The sequence below is a fragment of the Apis laboriosa genome, unplaced genomic scaffold, assembly GCF_014066325.1.
Source record: "Apis laboriosa isolate Shangri-la unplaced genomic scaffold, ASM1406632v1 scaffold105_cov147, whole genome shotgun sequence".
Taxonomy (NCBI): Eukaryota; Metazoa; Arthropoda; class Insecta; order Hymenoptera; family Apidae; genus Apis; species Apis laboriosa.
Genome location: NW_025220714.1, coordinates 1037700 through 1053065, shown reverse-complemented (window position 1 = coordinate 1053065; position 15366 = coordinate 1037700).

The following is a 15366-nucleotide window of genomic DNA, read 5'->3' as shown; positions in this document are numbered from 1 at the left end:
TATATACACATGTATATACATATATATATATTCTCGTTTATCCCGTGTATCATCGCGGGAAATTGGAATTGGTGTGTCGATCAAGCTCGATTCGTGTCGCTTCGAGAACTCGATGATCGAGAGACGCGTGGGAACGCATAATTTCGGGTGATTGGGTCGCGCTTCTCCGTCATCAATTCGACATCCTAATCGGGATCAGGTGGCCAACTACGCGAAAGATGATAATTTATTAATATCAACATGAATATCGGTGGTTAATCGCGATACGCACACTCGAAACGGCTTGATTGGAATGAAAGGAAAAGAAAAGGAAAGGAAAGAAAAGGAAAAGGAAAGAAAAAGGAAAAGAAGAGGAAAGGAAAGGAAAGGAAGAAAAAAGGAAAGGAAAGAAAAAGGGGAAAAAAGGAAAGAAAAAGGAAAGGAAAGGAAAAGGAAAGAAAAAAGAAAGAAAAAGAAAAGAAAAGAAAAGGAAAAAAAAAGAAAGAAAGAAAAACGAAAGGAAAAAGAAAGGAAAGGAAAAGGAAAAGAAAAAATAGAAAAGAAAGAAAAAGAAAAGGAAAGGAAAAGAAAAGTAAAGGAAAAGGAAAAGAAAAGGAAAAGGAAAACGAAAGAAAAGGAAAAGGAAAGAAGAGAAAAGGGAAAAAAAGAAAGAAAAAAAAACGAAAGGAAAAAGAAAGGAAAGGAAAAGGAAAAGAAAAAATAGAAAAGAAAGAAAAAGAAAAGGAAAGGAAAAAGAAAGGACAGGAAAGAAAAGTAAAGGAAAAGGAAAAAGAAAGAAAAGGAAAAGAAAAGGGAAAGGAAAAGGACATAAAAGGAAAAGGAAAAGGAAAGGAAAGAAAATGAAAAATATTCGAAAAGAATGTTTCGAGGAGATCGAGCGGAGGAAAGGCGTGTCGAAAGTCGAGCGATCCGAAGCTAATCGAACTTTCCACCAGTTTTCAACTATGTCAATTTTCTCAATGGAACCAATTAAACCGCTCGAAACCCTCAACTTCTCTCCCCCTCTCTCCTCCAACCTGTTTATTCTCCCTCCTTTGTGAGAAATTTCGTTGCTTAGATAATCGAAGCTTCGAAAGGCTCAACACCCAAAGAATTCGAAACGTTTCGTTGTTCCTTTCTCTTTCAACCGTTTCCATTACCTTACTACTTCTCCCTGGCAAATTTCATCATCAATTTCGAGGCGAGAAGAAATGCTTACAAAAAGCGGAGGAATGCAGCTGATGCACAGTTTGTTTGCAATTTATGTGCAATAATCTGGGCAAAAATCTAAAATCCAACGGACGGAAAAGATCGGGCGGCCATATTTCAAAGTGGATGAAAGCTGCGTCGACCGTCCCTCTCCATTTTCTCCGTGACGCGCGCGCGATCCAAATATTTTTCCAAAAGCTGAAGCAGTGGAAAAATCCACTGCTCGATATCTGAATCCTGAAAGAAAAAAAAAAAAAAAATACTATCCATCCACGTTCGTAATGCCGTCCATGTTTGAATCGAACGTAACTTTTGTTAGAAAAAAAAAATATCGTTTCTCTCCAATTCTTCAACTACTTTTCGCTCGAAGGGTATGCACAGCTTCTATATATCCGGAATGTTTCGCGAGAATCAATGGAATCGGGCATTTCTGAAGCGAGGAGAGGAGAGGGTGTTGAAGGGTCTAAATGAATTGAAGAAAAAAAATTGTTCAGGGAGTCGAAGGGTAGGGGAGAAGAGATTGGACGAATTCGAAGAATTTCTCGCGTATCGACATTTCGGATCGTGATATGTCGGGCATAATAATCTAACCTAACAAAATTCGAGTATCCATATTTGGGACTCTAAAATAAAATTTAGAAGAGAAAAAAAGAGTAATTTTAATTTATATTATGTTATAAAGTGATATATATATCAATTAAATAATTATCGTACTTGGCATTCTATTCTATTTTTTACATATATTCGAATATAGGAATTCTCTTTAGAAATAATGATGATATAAAATAACATATATATGTACATATATATGTACATATATATGTACATATATGTATAAGATGTTAAAGTACAAAATTTCTCGAAAACGATTGTAGTTACTACTTACATACTTTTTCACAGAAATGATGATGATATAAAATGACATATATACATACACGTATACATACACACATACATAAGATGTTAAAGCACAAAGTTTTTACACACTCTTTTTTTCTTCTCCAAATTTTCTTCCCAATTGATTTCCAGATCACTTTGTAACATCGTTTCTAAAGAGACACTTATGTGCGGATGTACGCATAAAAAGATATATCGAATAATAACGTAGCCGAGGTACGACAGCCATTTAACTCTCTCCAGGTGGCGTTCTTAAAGTGAATAAGTTTAATGATGCGTGGAGAGACGAGGAGAAGGAGAAAGAGGAGGAGGAGAAGGAGAAGAGGAGAGGATATTTGATATGAAGCTGTGGTGGTTCTGGCGTTTAATCAAATGAGAGACACATTGGTGGATATACGTACGATCGGGCAAAGGAAATTGGACGATAAATCAAAAAGTGCGGGTTATAGTGGACTTGGAAACGGTGAAACTTGTCCGTGGCTTTCTCGAATGTATCCGAGCGATTTCGTTATGGATGAATCGATGCCCCTGCAATTCTCTCTCTCTCTCTCTCTCTCTCTCTCTCTCTCTCTCTCTCTCTCTCTCTCTCTGTTTCTCTCTCTTCTTTGTCTCTCTCGGTTGGAGAGAATTCCGGAAGTTGGCTTTTTTTCAAACTCGAATTTATGACATCCGAGGATTCGTTATCCGGAAAAGTCGAAAAAGTAGTAAAGGATAAAGACTCGAATTACATCGATTCGACTAACGATTGGTTATCTATCGTTAACAATTTTCCTCCGTTTTGAAATTCGACAAGGGAGAGTAAGAATTTTTTATTTCCTCGTTTCAAATCCAATAACAACGACGAGTTGATATGATGAATGGAAGTGTAAATAAATTGGAAAATTTCGATAACATTCTCGAATCAAAATAAATTTTATGCCTTAAATCTAAATAGCAATAAATTATGACATCCGAAGATTGGTTGCCTTGGAGATCGGATCGAGCAATAATCCAGCGATTTTTGAATCGTTGAAAAGAAGTGAAAGATGAAGGTTCGACGGGAATTTTATCGATTCGAACGATTCGCTGGAGATCGTGAAAAGTAATTTCGATATTTCTACTTTTGAGATTCGACGAGAGAGGTAACAATTTCTTATTTCGTTATTTCAAATCCAATAACAATCATAAATAAATTTAAAAATTCTGATAACATTCTCGCATCAAAATACAAATTTTTATGCTTCAAATCTAATAATAAATTATACAATAATCCAATGAACAGCGATCTTATGAAATATCGTTTGAACAAATTTCTTATTTTTATTTCAACTCGAATGAAACGAGCAAGTTGCTACAAAATGAACGAAACTAACTGTAATATTCCAGCATCAAAAAAATATATTTTATACCCTAAATCTAATAATAAATTATAACATCCGAAGATTTTTTGCGATCGAATAGTGAATCGGCGATCTTTGATTGAAAACAAGTAAAACATAAAAATTCGAGTTTGATTCAAAGTTTATGTCGTTTTGAAATTTGACATAAAAGAAATAACGATTTCTTATTTTTTATTATTTACTACAAGTGGAAATGAACGAATAAATTTAAAAAAATATATTCTCTCATCAAGACACATTTTATAAATCCATTGATAAACTTTTAAACCCGTGGAAAGCGTCGATAATCGATCGATCGTCGCGGTAGATCAAACTGCAGAGGACAGACGGCCAACCATTTTGAAAACGACATTTAGATAACGAGACTCGTCATAATTCGTGAAAACGTGAAAGCATCGAATCTCCTCCCAATTACTCTCTCTTACATTCGAGGAGACGATTCATTGGTGAAAAATCGTGAGATGAAACTTCGAATATAGACAAATCCTCGGTTCGTAAACATAAAGTGTGGAATGAGAAATCTTTATCGGTCCACTCGTCCAAGTATACGAAAGCGTTCGAGATACAATTTCCATTCCAATCCCAAATGTGTCCGATCTCGTATAGAATATAGAAAGGGATCCATGAATTGAAAACGGGAATCTCGAGATCCGATTTTTCTAATTTTTACAGACCTTTCAATCTTTAATTACCTCCCTCCTCCCTAAATACATTTTCATGTCCAAGATAATCTTCTTCTAATCGTTACCACTCGTGAGTTTATATATTTATATAAAATATTGTTTATTTAATTATTATATTAATAATTATATTAAATACGATTTTTTAAAATACTTTTCACTGATGGAACGAGACGTTGTGTTTTTCTCAGGGATGGAAAAGAGGACGATAAATTTCGAATCGTCCCACTTCTTTTAAAATGTTGGTCCACGGATATTTCGAAACGGGTGTCGCTTGATTAATTTTAACGTTTGAGCTTATTACCGCACGAGCTTCGTTCCCCTTGCGAGTGTATACGTGGAAGGGGGAAGAGGAGGAGATCCAGGGAGAATGTCTGGAAATCCTTCGTTATCAAAGGGAGATGGCCACCTGGGAAATTTTATCCCCCGCTAAAAGCCCGCTCGCGCTTTCAATTAGACTGCAAGTCGAGTAATTAAGCAATCGTTGGATTAAAAACCGATAGGGTGAATTGTTAAACGGTGGTGGCGATATACGACTAATATTCGATCGATTCTGTAATACCACCACTCAATATACGTATATACGTGTTTTCCATATATATATATATTTTTTCTTATTTGATGAATTGTATCCATTCAAATGTTAAAAATTGAATTAATCTGATTCAAGAGTCGTTTCGTTGCGTAAGTTTGATAAAGTAGTAGTGCACAGGATGTGTCATAAATTTCCCTATCTTTTTCCCTCCTCGAATCCGATTCGATTCGATGCAGTTGGTATTAAAAGTATATAGTAGGATAGATGTTGCACAAAATTGAATAGAATATACTTTTCGAACGAATTTTTGACGTCCAAGTAGGTAGACAGGTGAGAATAAAATTGGTGGACGTCGATCCGTCACAACCGCCGCGCTCCAATTAATTTACGTGACAACGGTTGGGGCCATTAATTTTCAATCGGTTCTGCCTCCCTCCTCCTGCTCCTCCAGCGCCGTGCACCCGATTACGCATTGATTGAAGGTTTATTAATTGGTTACGAGGCTCGATAAGGATAACGGAGCAGGCGGCGAGAAGGATAAAGGGAATTATGTTCAACAGGGTCCACGCGAAATGAGATCAACAGAATCATGTACACAAGGATTTTACATTCGATTCTCGATTCGAAGGAAGAGAAGGAGGAGGAGGAGATGGAGGAGGAGGAGGAGGAGGAGATGGAGGAGGAGGAGGAGGAGGAGATGATGGAGGAGGAGAAGGAGGAGATGATGGAGGAGGAGGAGGAGGAGATGATGGAGGAGGAGGAGGAGAAGATGATGGAGGAGGAGGAGGAGATGATGATGGAGGAGGAGGAGGAGGAGGTGATGATGGAGGAGGAGGAGGAGATGATGGAGGAGGAGGAGGAGGAGATGATGGAGGAGGAGGAGGAGATGATGGAGGAGGAGGAGGAGATGATGGAGGAGGAGGAGGAGGAGGAGGAAGAGATGATGGAGGAGGAGGAGGTGGTAATGGATGAAGAAGATAAGGAGATGGAGATAGCGATGGAGGTAAAAGAGGAGGTGAATGAAGAGGATAAGGACGTGGAGGTGGAAGATGAGACGAATATGGAAGAGGAGGTGGCGATGGAAGTGGTGAAAGAAGAGGAAGTGGTTGTGGATGAAGAGGATAAGGAGGTGAAGGTGGAGGTGGAGATGGATGAGAAGGAGGTGGATAAAAAAGGATAAGGACGTGGAGGTGGAAGACGAATGTGGAAAAGGAGGTGGCAATGGAGGTGGTGAAGGAGGAGAAAATGGTTGTGGATGAAGAGTATAAGGAGGTGGAGGTGGAGGTGGAGGTGGAGGTGGAAGTAGAAAGGAGGTGGTGAAGGAGGAGGAGGTGGATAAAGAGGATAAGGGTGTGGAGGTGGAAGATGAGGCAAATGTGGAAGAGGAAGTGGCGATGGAGGTGGTGAAGGAGGAGGAGCTCGTGATGGATGAAAAGGATAAGGAGGTGGAGGTGGAAAGGAGGTGGTGGATGGAGAGAATAAGGAGGTGGCGGTGAAAGAGAAGGAGGTGGTGGAGGTGGAAGATGAGGTGAATGTGGAAGAGAAGGTAGTGGTGAATGAAGAGGATAAGAATGAGATGGAGATGGTGGTAGAAGTAGAAGAGATGGTGGAGGAGATGATGGCAGAGGAGGGGATTAAGAAGAGGGATAAGGAGGGGGAAGTGAATGAAGAGAATAAGGAGGTGAGATGGGGGAGGAGAAAAAGTAGAGGTGGAAGGAGGAGGAGGATGAAAGAGGAAATGGGAGAGGGGAAAAGGAGGAGATGGAAGATAAGGTGTTAGAGGGGAGAGAGGAAAGAGGTAAAGTTTTGAAATATCAAATCAGAAATTTCGTAACGCGAAGGCGAAGAACATCGATCGATATCGTGTTTGTTTAAAAGAAGGATAGATCCCTTTCGATTCCGGTATTTGGAATATTTTTACGAAACATATATGTTATATTAATCACTAAAGATTAATTTCTGGAATTGTGAGAAAAAATTTCGTTCAACAAAAATCGAGAATCGATCGTTAGACTCTTTGATTTTACGATCTTTTTATTATTATCATTTTGTTTCAATTTTTAGAAAGAGGATTTAAAATTTTAATGTATGTACATTACATCGAAATAATTATTTTTTACAAATTCGAAAATGAATTTAATATACCTCCATTTAATATACAAAATATATAAATATAAAAAATATTTAAATATAAAAATTGCACTTTTACGTATATAAACTCAACATACATATGATTAGTATGTAAAAACAATTTAAGAAGCGAAACAATCGAGAAAGATTAATTTAGAATCTTGTATTTAGTTTCTTTTAACTTTTTTTAACTCGTTAAATTACATGCTCTCCACCCTTGCCAATGCATAAATTCTTCCTTTTCATTTTTTTCAGTTGGACCGAGAAAACCTGGATCTTGCATTTCGTAGCCGCGTTTCACCTCGAGTTTTCGTGCAACAAAAAAATTGTACAAATTAAAACACCGAATCGGTCGATGGTTGGTTTCGAAACCTATTCTTTTCGTTTCTAATTGCGAGAAACAATGCGGTTTTAAAACAACAACGTAACAAACATAAGGCTCATATAGGCGCGAGTTACTCTTTACTTTTTGGGAGAGCTTTACTGCTGTATAAAAAAAATCGTTGGAATACGATTCACAGATGTCGAGAAGGAAAATAGGATAGAGAATGTACGGAATAAAATGGAGAAATGTTATTCGCGACATATGTGTTATGACGTTTGACGTTTGAAATTTTGATTCTTAAATACGATTCGTAGAAAATAATCATCGCAAACTATTGTTAACTTTGGTAGAAAATTTAATTAATTAATTTTTACAACTCCATATCGCCTCGAAAGGAAGAGAAATATATGCACGATTCGAGTTAAGAATAATCATCACGAGCAAAGCGTTATTAACATTATTAACTTCGTTCGAAAATTTAATTAACAAATTTTACAACTCCATATTCCCCAAAAGAGAAATGTATGCGCGCATAGGCGAACGAGCCATTCGAACGAAACTACCTCTTCCTACCACCGGGACAAAGACACTTTTCTCTCCATCCAACAATCCCTTTTCTCAAACCTCGTAGGATGCAGCAACAACCCCTCCCCTCCTAGCTGGAAATTACCACACTTAGAAACGATGGTTTGAAACATTGAAAACAAAAGAAACGTTGACCATAAAGGGGATGAAAAGGAGATAAAAAATGCAGATGGAGAGACTTTTTCCAAAGGCCAAACCCGGCCAAGCTCGCCGATTAACGAAGATCAAAGTCTCTCTCTTTCTCTCTCTTTTTTTCTTCTCTCTCGAAGCAACAAAATGCACATGGTTCGCCCGTTTTTTCAACCCGCGCGCAACAGGGTTGCATACGTTTTTCAATGGGAGCCGAGCGCAAAGTGTCAGCCTTAAACACACTCCACGGCCGTGAAACGAAGGAAGAGGAATGGAAAAGTAGCTGGCACACTCGGGTGTCAAAGAGCAAAGCGAAGAAGAGAAGAGAAGAGAAGAGAAGAGTCTCGGTTGCGGCGAGTAGCAGCAGAGATACCCTTTTCACCGCACGCCATCCCTGCCAATCTCGCCCCATCTCCGCTCCAATTTCCCCGGAAAATGTTTTTCCTCGTGCCGCGGATGACATGAAAATTGCAACCCGCCCTTTTCGCGTATAGAAATAGCGGGGAAAGGGGGGAAATCGAGGGCGGGTTATCTCGCGCCAAGGAGATGGATTACGAATCGATACCGCTCTCCTCGCGCCTTCCTTCTTCGCCACCGCCTGTTTCGATGGAAATTTATACTCGCGACGATGATTCGACTCGAGCTGTGCACGCGCGTTTCGATCCAACTGGAGGAGGTCTTTGATCGGATTAATTTGGAAGGAAACGTTTCTTGTTTTCGTTGCAACGTCGATCTCGATCAGGCGTGAAAATTTGTTTGGAAATATGATAGTTGAGTATTCGAGTGGATAGTTTCGATAAATAATTCCAGTCTTGGATGATGATGGATATATAACGCAGCGTTGATAAATGAGAGTAATTTTTACGATTTCAAATGTTCGTATTACTGTTCCAGTGGTAGAGAATCGGAGGATCGACGAAGCGTAGAGAATACGAAGTGGAGATAGGAGATCCCAGGTCCTTTTCACCAATGCGAACAATAGCGAGTGTGAATAATATCGGATGACACGAAATGGAAACGTATGTGGGACTGGTATTACGATTGCAAATGTGGATTTATATCAATTCGATTCGTCGTCTTATTATTATATGCATAGAACGAACAACTTTCTTCTCGAATTTTTGTTTTCGAATTGAATTCGAGAAAAGAAAGATCCGTAAAAGAATAAGAAATATTTCGAAGCGATGGTGATATTTTATTTTACTTCTTTGAAGGTTAACGGTGAACCAACTGTGGCAATAAGATATTAAATTTCGCCATTAAGATAAGTTAGAACGATTAGACGAAACTCGACACGAATGTCCTCTAAACCGAAATACACCTTGACTTCTTAATTTGAAAACACATGATGTTATTATGGATTTATTATTTGATTCGTCATACTATTGTATTAATTTTTTCCTTTTGTTCAAATCGAAGAGAAAAGAAAGATTAAAATCTATCGATAAAAAGAAAAATTCGAAGTAGTAACATAACATATATTTTATTTTATTTGACAAGCATTGCTTTGAAATAATATCTTATAGTATTAATTTGTAGTTAGATCGTTCAACGAGGAATCTTTCTTATCGCAGCAATAAGATATATATTATTATAAATAATTTCCTTCCCCTTTTTTTTTACGATCATAACTTCCGATCGAATTTGAATTATTTTACTTCTTCGAAAGATCAGGACAAACGATATCTATACCCGATTGAAACAATTGATAATTTTGTATTCGATTTACGTAAATAAAAATCTTGAATTTGGAAAAAAAGAGGAAAGAACTTATTTGCATACCTAATATATAAATAATAATAATAAATATATATATATTTATCACTTTTATCATGATTAAGATATATTAGGAGGATTAACGGTAGACGAGACTCGACGTGAATAGCTTGTGAACCGAAACGTACACCGCTTTTGACGTGGGAACATCACGATGGAAGCCTGGTCTCTCTCGTAAGAGACCCATCTTACATCAAACTGACAAGCTCGACGCTCGTAACAGCGAGGCCCTCCACCTTCTCGAACGCTTTAAACGAATCGAATCCGAAAACCGTGGCGTGGCTCGTAACTTGGAAACTAATCTCGATCGGGTATCCCCTCCCTCGAAATTCCTTTCGAAACTTTCGACCAACTTTCTCGGCCAACTTCTCCACCGAGGCTCGGTTCGCTGATCGATCATCGGCCGCCTCAAGTATCGATCACTCATCGATGCGACAATCCTGTCAATTTTCCAAGCGACGCCCTTCACCGATCACCATTTCACTTCACCTACCTCGTCGAAATCGTACGGATTCTGTCGTCCAGCTTTTAATCTGAGCCGCATTACAGAAAGAAGCTTTACGCGCGATCCACTTAACCTGATTTTTTCGTTTATTTATTTATCTATCTATCTATCTATCCACTTCTTCGTTCAGATAAATAATCAAATTCAAACGAAATTTCTACCTCGTTCTATTTCGATTGGAACGATATATAACGAATTATTAGGGTATGAATAGGAATTGGAAAGTAGTTTGATTGATGTTTGGGGGTATTGAAGATAGAGATGGGTAGAAGTTTCGAGAGAAGAATTTGGAGGACGGTTCGCGTATGTTTGTTGGAAACGATTCACGAAGCGTTTTCCACTCTCAACGGCGACACTATCCTTGAGAAAAATTACTTCGAACTGTTGAGTTTGCTGGGCAATTCTGTAGATGGCTCCGCATTTTAGGAATTTTTCTTGGATCGGGAGGAGTGTCGCTCGATCGGGGGGCTGGTCCACGGTGTTATTGGCCGCTTGCGTGACCATCGATCTCACGGGACGAGCATGGAGGGGGAGGAGCTTTAAACCTTTCGTTATTACGGGCGACTATAGATACAGATTCAAATAACGAATAAAATCAACACGTTTTCGTATATTTTTAACATTACAATCCATATTTAAAAAACTGTAATTTTGTTTCGTTCTTTTCATTTTTTTACTCAAGTATTCATTGATTTTTTTTTCTATTTTATTTTAAATTATATTACACGTTTCATTTTCCTATATATTTGTATATATTATACTTCGATTAATGCAATGTTAAATTCTTGTATATTTTTACGTTGCATACATCTTTAACGAAATAACGAATTATACCAAAAAGCAATATTGTTTTACGAGTACGGGTCGAAAAATGCTCTTTCCTTCGATTCAATTTTTTCCAACACGTAACCACGTCTCGTTCAGGATAAGAAAGATAAGAAACGTTTGATCACGATTGTTATTTCGTATTTACCGAGAAAAATATGTGATATAAAAATTCTGTTTCCACGTTTCAAAAGAACTTCTCTCTCGCCTCGCCTCGCCTCGTCTACGATCTATCGATTCTCGTTATTATTTTTTTTAAACCGGTCGAACTTCGATTCAATTATTAACGCCACTTAAAACAAGACTCATTTGTCGACGCGTTTGCGCGAATCGTGTAGCAACGTCGCGATCCAACAATTCGTTTATCCTTGCTCTCTAGCGAATAAACCGTATACGAACCAACCAATAGCAACGACTCTAAAATCACCCGATTCTAGCATCGGGCTTGGCCATCACTCCCCTCCCCTTTTTTACGTTCGAATATTCGGAGGGTCGAAGAAAGAGGAGTCGAGGTGTCTTGAAACGAATTGGCAACCTCGTGGCTTCGTCGTTTGGGAACTGAGGAGAAGGAGGGGAGAAGAGACTTGGAAGGGCACGCGCGTGAAACAAAACGCGGTTTCTCCACGCGTCCGTTACGGAATATATCGAGAGTGAATAACCGGCGAAGGAAGGAAATCGATTTTCTCGTCCACTCGAGACACACTTCAGACAACTTCCGCGGAAAGGGGCAATTAACAAACGAAAAAGAGAGTTCGGCCGTTACGAATTGACGAATTTCGGAAGAAGTGTCGAGAAGCGCGTTAGAAAAAGAAAGAGGGGAGCGATGAAAGAGTAGGTAGTAAAATTATGACGTGGACGAGGGCGGGTTTTCGAGTCAACTGACCTGAACCGCTTTAATGAAAAACCTTTCCTCCGCCTTCTTATGTGCACGCGTTGCACGGGCAATCGGGTGAGAGAAGGACAGAGTTCGGAAGGAACGATGTGTTGTGACACCGGTCTTGCGTCTCCTTTCGCGTGTCCGTTCATAACTCTCGAGAACATTTTCAACGCGAAATCGATTTAACGCGAAAAGAGGTATTCCGTCTTCGAGCTGCAATTCCGCGACACGAAAGAGGAGGAGGAGGAAAAGGAGAGAGGAAGAAGTAGCAAGAAGTCGGCTCCATCCGATTCCAATTAAGACGTCTGAAAATGTCTTCTCGACCTCGGTGGGAAAAACTCGGCGCACACACGCTCGAAATTTTTACCTCCTCAGAGGGTGACTATCCAACCGGATTCGCGTTATGGATTCGACAATTCGATTCCCTTTCATTCCAATCGATAGATCAACTTTTTGTATCCTCCTCTGGATTTTGTTATCCTTGCAAAATTTTGGAAAAGGAAAAGATTTAATCGTTGATATTATATATAATAATATCGTGCATATCCTGTGAAAGCGATAGAATAGAATTCTCTTCCATCCGATTTCAATTAAAACGTCTTAAAAAAAAAAAGATTTAATCATTAATATTATACAGTATTATGCATATTACGAAAATTTTCATATTTTATGGAAACCATCTGATTAAGATATTTCAGAACGATTTTACTTAAATGATTACATGAATTTTGAAAAAAAAAAGGATTCAATTGTTGATGTAATACATAGTATTGTATAATGTGTGAAACGATTTTTGAACGATGAAAACTCGGCGAACACGCGCTCGAAATTTTTACCTCTTCTGCACCAAAGAGAAACTATCCAACCGAATGGACAATTCGATTCCCTTCTATTCCAATCGATCAACTTCCTCCTTGTTCTGTGCAAAATTTGAGAATTGGAAAAGAAAAGGATTTAATCGTTGATATTACATAGTATCGTGTATATGAAGACGATATTCCATGGAATGGAATTCTCTCGAAGAGAAAACTCTCCGCGGAAGATACACTTATTCAATTATTATAGTATTTTGGTAAGATAAAAAAATGTAAATATTTAATTTTAATCACGATATTAAATATATTTTTAAAGAAAACGCCGTTATGCGTTTCGTAATATAATAAGTTTCGAATTTAATTAACGGGAAGACGTATTTTAAAAGAATTTTAATCAGAATCTTAATCATCATTTTTGGATAAATAAGTAAAGTTTCCATCAGGGATAAAAGAGGAATTTTAGGATAAAAAAACGAATTACGTTACGGTACCGTTGATTCGTCTGAAGGAACTGCAATGTTGATAAATTGCCATGGAAGCGGTGAGCAAACACGCGGCGAGCAAAAGAAAATTAGTAATTTCCTTTTTCAGAGTGGCGGAGTGTGCCGCGACACGGCCAAACGGGAAGATAAAAGTTAATGCATCGTTTAACGCGTTTTCGGTGAACGAGAATTCACGTTCTATCTGCGAGACTACCTCGATATTATAAAAATCCCCTTCTTTATTTTTCGCTATTAAATTTGCCGCGTGTTTCGAGGAGAATAAAAAAAAAAATAGAGAACGTCTTTAAAGATCTCGCATTCCAATCTCTATTTTCATACATGACATATTTATCGAACGAGAATAAAAATTCCTATAACAGAAGAACGTGAAAAATTGCAACTATTCGAATATCGACGAGAGAGAGAGAAACGAGGTAACCAGTTTCCCGTTCGAAATATTTTAAAATTATAAATATTTAGAAAATGGACGATGCTTACGTTTCTCTGACAATCAAACGATCGTCGATGAAAATCGACAGATGGCATTGCTTTCTAACTAGCAAAATTCACCAGTTTTAATCCAACTCGATTCTAATCCAACTTCGTTTCCGCGCCATCGACAACCCGATTATTTACACGGCCTTCCACGCGCCTCGGTTATTCTTGCGTTTATCGCGGTCGAGAAATATAGCGCGGTTAACGTGCCCGCGCTCTTTGGATATTGTATTACGTGTTACGTAACAAGGCAAAGTGATGGCAAATAATTAACTCGAAATGATAAATTAGCTACGTTAAGTAGAAAGAGAGATTCAGTTCATTTAATCAATCGAATCTTTCGATTCGAACAAGCTTGAAATGTTGTCATCTTTCGTCATTTCGTATCTAATCGATCTCGAAAGTAACCGTTTCAATATTTTATAGGAAAGGGGAGGGAGGAAGGAAGCGATCGAAAATTTATCTAGCTTCTAGTTGGTTCGAACGATAGGAGCTAATTGGACGAAATTATTTTTTGTCCGATTTTACGAAGATTTAATTTTTAGAAAACGATATCGCTTTTTATTATATGATTATTATTTCGTTGGAAGATGTGTATATATATGACTAAATATAAGTTGAAATAAAATAAAAAAGAAAGTCAATAAACACTCGAATAAAAAATGAAAAAGACATAACTTTAAAAAAATATTTACGATTAAAAACGTGTTCGGTTTTGTTCGCTATTTGAATAAGATGACTCGCGTGAGATACACGAATTGAAAAAGAAAAATACAAAACGTGTGACAATCCTGAAGTCATTTATAATTCTCGGATCATATCCTTAAGTAACCAAGAAAAAAATGCTTATTAAAAAAAGAAGTTATAGATATGAGTCAGATATAGACTTAAATAGGACCTGCATGTTTTGTTTAACCTGCAAATATAAAAACAGGATTTAAAATTTTAATGTACAAGAATTTTAACGTATAGTTATTATACATCGAAACAATTACTTTTTGTACGAATTTTTCGAAGCACTGTGGCGCTGTTACGAGTCGAAGTTGTATGGCGAGAGGGCAGCACTCGCGCGAATCTAGCCAACTATCGGTGCAAAAATTTGCTCGAACGGAATTTGTTCCATTCGTATAATAATACCAAGTCAGTCTACAACTGTTATCGTCATTTTCGCTTGGAAGGAAACTATCACACTTCTACTACGCTTTATCCTCGATCTCTATTTCATTCTCGCTGTATGGACGATAATAGGCTGATAATAAACATCGACGAAATTTCTGGATAAGATAAATAATTGATTCGACCGAAAACACGGCCGACTTGCACGGCTTATATTCATAGTTGGCTCGAAACGATAAATATCAGTACGTTGATAATCGATTGTGGAATAAAAGGATGTTAAAAAAGATTTATAAGAATCTCGAGATTGTTATTCGTCGAGTCTCTTGAGTCTCTCCTCTTCCAACTCTATTCGATCGAATCTTGGACATGATCTGCGATCACGAAATCGGAATTAGATTAATCGTGGACCGTTCTCGTCCGTCTTGGTTTAAATTAAGACGACGATTTGGACGGTGAATGAAACGGAGAGCGTTGTTGAGAAACTCGCTCCTCCGCTTGCGTAACCGGTGTTCGAACGCGACTCTATCGCGTTAATTTGCGGCAACCGGCACGCGCCGCGTGCACGCTTGTTACACCAACGGCTGCCCGTCGAGGAGATCTTATTGTACAAACTTTGACGTTCGC